Here is a 7,177-nt window from a genome sequence, read left to right on the forward strand (position 1 = left end):
TAATTAGTTTCAGCGATAAATTTATTATATCAATAGCCCGCGATTGGCAATGTTATCTGAAACCGCAGTCGATACTGTCTAAAATATTAATAAAGTGATTAAAAACAACTAAATGGTAAAACTTAATCAAAATCATTGAAATCGTACCGAATGATATATCTATAATCTATATATTAAATTATATTAGGCGTATATTTAAATGAATTTACAATGTAATTATAAATATGATAATATAATTAATATAATATAATCATACATCATTGATCACATCAGTCTCCACAATTTAGGTCTCTTAAAAACTTAACAAGATTAACCTAGTATTTTAATCAATACAATTTTTAATTGCAGCCAACAAAAAAATCAGAAACTAGCACAGTAACAGTGTTTACGGTTGTGTCATATTGTTTTAATTTCTAAATGTGCAGTACTCCAGTCTAAAAAAACTTTTTTTACGCAATTATAAATAGTTCTTTAATATTCACAACGAAGACGTTGTCTGTCATTTTGCGTATATCTTGACGATATAGTGTTGGACGCACATTGAATTGTGTATTTGTGTGCACGAATATATATAATATATTATAGAGTAAAGACTCATTCGCGCATATTAACGACGTGCGGCTCTTGAACACGATTTATATAATATTATTTTAGAGAATTGTTGCGATGTTGTACCGAAAAAAAGCAACTCGCCGCCCGTTGACGGGTAGAAAAGAATACAAATATTATACGTATTATTATTAAACTTTTCGGCGCATGAAGTTGTTAATGTAATATAATATTATTATGTGATAGTACGTACTATGTATGTATTCGCGAACACAAAGTCACTTTTGTGCGGGAGGAGCAGCATAATCCTTGTTTTCAAACACTCGTGCTAAGAAAATACAACGATGTGCAGCGTAACCTTTGGTATACCTTTTATTACCCTTAGGTATGTAAGTATAGAATATAATAATATTTAGGTACACTCGCGCCTGAACTACATAATATTATTCCCAAGTCAGTGATCTGCGGAGCAGTTATGAAAAATCGAACGTGTATATTATTATAATGGATCGGATCGTTCGTGTAGATATATTGTCATATAATATATCGTATAATATAATACATTGTCGGTTCTCTGTAAGTAATGAGCTGTGTCCGCTTGGGGTTCGAAGAGCACCACGTTGTATTAATTTCCACACGCAGCGGTGGTTTTCTCATATTATATTATACGATATAATAATAATAATCGATTGCCCACAGGGACACGGTACGCGTAAAGGCCCGAGTGGAGAAATCGCTCAAGATTTGGCCGTGGGGTGAAAGCGGACGGGAATCCTGTGTAGATTTAAAATATATAGGTTCATATAATATGACGTCACGAGACCAACGTGATATATCGTATAGACGTATACTGTAAAATAATGATAGTATGAGTCGCGATGATTAATAATAATTGTCACTATTTAATTGTTTTGGTTACGGATTGGTGGCGGACAAATGTCTTAGCTGAGATCAGTCGGTCCACATTTCGGTCACTCGAAAATATCACAAGTTTTAGAGCTAAATATTAGATATTGAAAATAAAATATAGAAAATCGTCTCATCTATAGGTCTTATAGATAAACTATTATACAATCTCTTAAATTTGTATAGTATGTGTTTATACTAAAATATCACCTAGTATAATAAATATGATTGGAAATACGAAACCAAGATTCAGTGTCTCACTAAAATTCACATTTGTTAATAGTGTGAAAAGCGCTGCGTTATTACTTATTGACGACGCATGTACGTGCAAACGAGGGAGCACTCCGCCTACTATTTTTTTACACAGTCACTCACACAAATTATAATTTGTTACGCATACATTTACACGACCCACATGCAAAAACATAGAAAATTTCCTATTTTGAATTCTTTAAAAACGGTTAGTATACTTAGTATAAAAAAAAAAAAACGGATTGTAGGTAGTATAGTGAGTGAGTGAGGTAGAAAAATATCGTGTCGCGCATTTATCGACGTGTGCCGGACGATTAATAATAATATAATACAATATAAGCCCCTATCGCAGTGTCACTGTCTATCGATGAAATAATAACAATAAATTGTTGTGTTAACGACGCTGACGTTAACGGCGGCTGACAGTTTCGGCAGATGTGTCGCCGCGTGATGTTGCTGATGGTGGTGGTGATGGTACGCGGCTGCGGCGGATGGCAGTATGCGGCGGTTGTGTTGAACGCGCTGTACGGCAGTGGCTGCCTCATGGACGGCTGTTTGCCGTAAGCTGCGGTAGTGACGGGTGATGGAACAAGTGTTGGAACAAGTGGCTGTTGTAGGTGGAGAACGCTGCCTCCATAATGGGCGACATCGGACCCACGGAACTGACAGTCATGCAAGCGGGCGCGGAGACGGCGCTACCGCCGGCGGACTTATGATGCGTGCGGATGTGCTGTAACAGTTCGTCCGACGTGCTGAAGCTCTTGCCGCCCACCGTGGCCGATTCGGTGGCGGCGGTGGCGGGCGACGACGATTGCATGTGGCCGCCGGGAATCACCCAGCTGCACGTGTACGGGCAGGCCATGGGCGCGTAGAACGGGGAATGGACGCAGCGTCCACCAGCGAGGACGGGTAACGCACTGTACGCAACCAGACAGACACGCGCCAGCCACGGCAATCATCGGATGACATTAGGTGGCGAATTCCAGCGCGGCCGTGGCCACCACCACATGTTGCTACTGCTGACCGCACCCGGATGCTGGGCCACCGCATATCGGGTCCTTGTAGTCTGATGACAGCCGGAATCCACTGCGCACCGGCCAGGTATGTGTGCCTGAAGGCGGCCAGTGGTTCATGTAATTTGTACGGCAAATGAGCGGGCATCGGTGGCGGTGGGCAGAAGGCCTTGATCGTGGTGCCTTGCATCATTTCCAGACAGGTCGGTGGCGCAGGAGGCGGTGGACGTGGCCGTCGTGGTTTGGACGATGACGGCTGGTAGCTGCTCTTGTGGTGTACACCGCCGTATTCGTCACGTGGCGAAGCGGACTGGCCTGTCCCAGACAGCAATTTTTTGCTTAATAATATTATTATAACATTATAATCACGAATAATATTAATATAACGTTATTATAACACTATTATAATATTATTGTTACAAAATGCTGTCTGGTGTACAGTTGCCGTTGTCTTCCGAGCACTGCTCTTGGGTCGACTGTCGTCGTTGTTATTTTTATTATTATGATGATTGGAACGCAGCTGATGTAGACCGTAGGGCGAAGTGTGGTGATGTTGGTGGCAGTATTAACATGGTGTTTAATATAAAGTTCAACTTTGGCGGTTTAGGCGTGTTCTCCACGTAATTGTTGTTGAGATTAATCCGGTGGTGGTTGGTTGCCCAAGTACGCCACGGCCGCGGGGGCTAGTGACACGTAGTGTGTCCGGTCGGCAGCGGCGGCTTCCATCGGTGGATCAGCGCCGATCTGACGGCAGATCCGCATCAACATGGCTAGTGGGCTCGTCTTAGAGTCCAACCATAACACAAAATGACGAAATCGGTTAATCGACGAATGAGCAACAGGTCATGCGTTGAGTATTAATTTTTAGGGCTAATAATTGTGTAATGTATACGCCCTGGAAATGTGAATATTGAGATTTTTCAGGGGAGGGTGGCGTTTAAACCTAACCGTGCAGCAGATTTCTTTACTTATCTATATGTACCGCGGTGAACGGTAATGGTAACGTCAAAGTTGTAAAATATATAACCACCGCCGATGGATATTGTATATTGTATTGATCATCATATTTTAGTCGTCTGATGTCTGTAGGCATAGTCAATATTTATGTGTCAAACTTATGACAGTAATTTAACATGTCTTATGTGAAACATAAATTTAGTATGAAAACGGTCATAAAAACACGGTAATAACGATATTCTCGTTTTACATACACGTTATATGCACTGCATATACGTTTTCCGATGAGTTTCATATCATAATTTATTATTATTATTAGATACAGTGGAAATTATTATTTAGTCGAATCGTGTGCCAAACTGACAAACAGCCAACACGTAGGTATTACAATAACAACTATATAGCTTATGATATATTATGTAAAATTACAACATATATCATAATATAACAGTGGTCAGTGAGCATACACGATCTACCGCATTTTGTACATTTGAATATATTTTCATAACTATGGTATAAAATTGCGTCTAAAATATACTCAGTGTCACAGTTATTACCGTAGGTGTATCTGATGTCCATCTGATGGACCTCAAATGTATCCCAGTCTTTGGATATCTTCTATACGTTTTCACAAACAATATACTTAGTGAACAAGCACGTAAAAATATTTAATTCGTAAAATGTGAGACTAATATTAACTATCTACCTACCTAAAACGTACGTTTCAAAATTAAAAGTTGACAAAAATTCTCGTAATATTACTAAATACTATGATTCATGCTACTGCGTTCTTGTAAAATGTTTAATATACATTTTTTACGAATTCGTAACTTTCCAACCCAATCACGTCGCAGTCAAGACGAATATTAAAGTGTTATATATGTTGTATAATGTTATCAGTACATTATTAAAATTAGTTTTCTTCTTCGATGTCGTCCGCCGAAAGTTGCGCGTCGATGTCACCGCCCGTCAGCGGCCACCGATCATTTGACGGCACAGGTGCAGCGATAAATGTGACTAATTGTTGAACGTTGATCTCGAACGGTTTTTTGCCACTATCACTTGTATCGGTAACGTACACGAGCACCTCTAATAGACTCTGTTGCATCTAAGAGTGAACCGCTTTCGCGCACGCAGACGGAGCTGCCGAACAGTGCTTGACACCCTATGCGATGGCTATGCGTTCTGTGATTGGCGGACAGTCGTCGGTCGTCGGGTGCCCGTGTTAATATTCTCACCGTTGTTCGGATCATGGTGGGAATGCGTGGAAAAATGTGTTTTGGTCAGCCTAGTGGTTCACTCTTTGACGAACAGAGTATATGCAAGATTCGTTTTGTCGAAATGTCGTCCCATCGCCTCAATACGGTAGCGTGATCGCATAACGTAAAACAATTGTAATTTCAGTGACCATCATCAAGAAAGTGTGGTTTTCATTTACTTCAATATTATTTGTAAGTTGTAACTATATACTTCCTTATACTATGTAATGATACTTGTAGGATACCGTCGCTTATCTGAGCGAGAGCGCAGTATTCAAAATCGTTCATTACAATAGTTGAACTACATAATTATTATTATAAATTAAACTAAAACTTTTTTTAACTAGTTTATTTAGTGACTTTATGTAACTAATGGTGCTCAACGACAATTTCAAACGGTTCGGCTTTGCCGCTGTCTCAGAGTGTACCTATGTTATTATGATGAGCCGCCTGATAATATTTTTTTTAATATTATTATTTAAAACAAAATAATTTACCATCCATACAATAATATGACTGAAAGTCAATTTGATAAATCAATATATTATGCGATGACCGTGGGCACGTGATGGGGAAATCGCTCAGAAATTATAAAAATAATTAAACGCCATAATTTCACAGGCAAAACTGCGTAAGTGCTTATTTCAATTTCATACAGTAGTTTAATCAACTTTGATAGTCGACTTGAATTTTACAAACCCATATATAAAACACGGCATAATATTACAAAGTTATCAGAAAACTGAAATATAAATAATTGTAAACAACGGTCGTGGAGGCGTCTTATAGTTCATACGGGAAAATTCCCTCGCAGATTTTTTATCGGAATTGGTAATAACATTTACAATCGTATTCAACTCGTTTTAAATAATAATCTCTGGAAACTCAATTAACATTCGTAGAGCGTTGAAGTATATTCACTCACTGTTTACCGACTGTCAGACGTTTCTCTCTGTTATTAATTATTTTTGTTTGACAGCGCGTATGGTTGTTGTTGATGTTGTTGATGATTCATTAATAACGAAAAGAGTCGAAGCCGACAATCGACAAACATACATGTTACAGTGGTAAAACAAATAGCGCTACAAATGATAAAATTAGCACATTAACGATTAGTCAATATACGCGTATACGTTGTGATAACGTAAATATTTAGAATCTCAAAAAATGTATATTAAACACGTCGGTGGCGCTCCGTTCGTAAGTGTGCGTTGGAATTTCGATTTGACGTGAACGATCGTAAAATAAACGCAAGTAGTTAATACACTGAAGACTTACACTAAGCGTATGTGTACCCGGCTTATATACATAGTGGTCGTGACCTTTGTAGGGGATACTTCGCCTGCACGTGGTGACGGGGTTTCGGGATTTATATCGCGCCGGGCATTCGACGAGGGATGGAAGGCAATTATATTGGTCGGAGGAAAAAGCATCGGACTGCCGAGCTACAACAGACGAGAAAACATAAAATAACCGCCGGCACTAACACGCGGTTATTGTATATTATACAAACAGTAGTGAGACAGCAAAAAGTACAAACCGACACGGTGGCAGTCGGCGGACCGGCAAAAAAATAATAATAATAATAATAATATAATAATAAATAATACAAAACGCGTATACATATATAATATATATATATTAATATAACATGTGTACGATAAAAATCTATATAAAATCGATCCCGGGCTTGCGGTGTACACGGTGCGGACACGACTGCAAAACGCATTATCCACTCCAAGTCCGTCCGCCCGTCCATCAAACACACAATAATAATAATATCGAAACCGTTGGCGTGTTTGACGTGCCGGGAACACCCATCACGAACCAATCAACTCGTCAAACTTCTCGTAAAGGAATACACTACGTCGCTCTATACATATAAATATACAATAAACATAATATTATATATCTTGTTTGTGTGTGTGTGTGTGTGTGTACGTGTGCAGCAGAGGACGCGAGTGTGACAGCGGTCGGCTCCTTTATTATTATTATTATAAAAACTGGCGCCCGACGACGGCTGCGTCAGCTACTGAATCCTATCCGTTCGTGCACATATTATATATGTATTATTATATAGATATAATACAAGAAATATGCGATTCGCCACACACTGACACATCGTCACCACTGTCGTGCAGTGGCGACGACGACCACGTTAATACGCACGTATATTCAATATACCTAGTAGTAGTTCGATATAAATATAAGATATTATATACGACGGCGACGGTTTTGTTA

The sequence above is a fragment of the Acyrthosiphon pisum genome, chromosome A1, assembly GCF_005508785.2.
Source record: "Acyrthosiphon pisum isolate AL4f chromosome A1, pea_aphid_22Mar2018_4r6ur, whole genome shotgun sequence".
Taxonomy (NCBI): Eukaryota; Metazoa; Arthropoda; class Insecta; order Hemiptera; family Aphididae; genus Acyrthosiphon; species Acyrthosiphon pisum.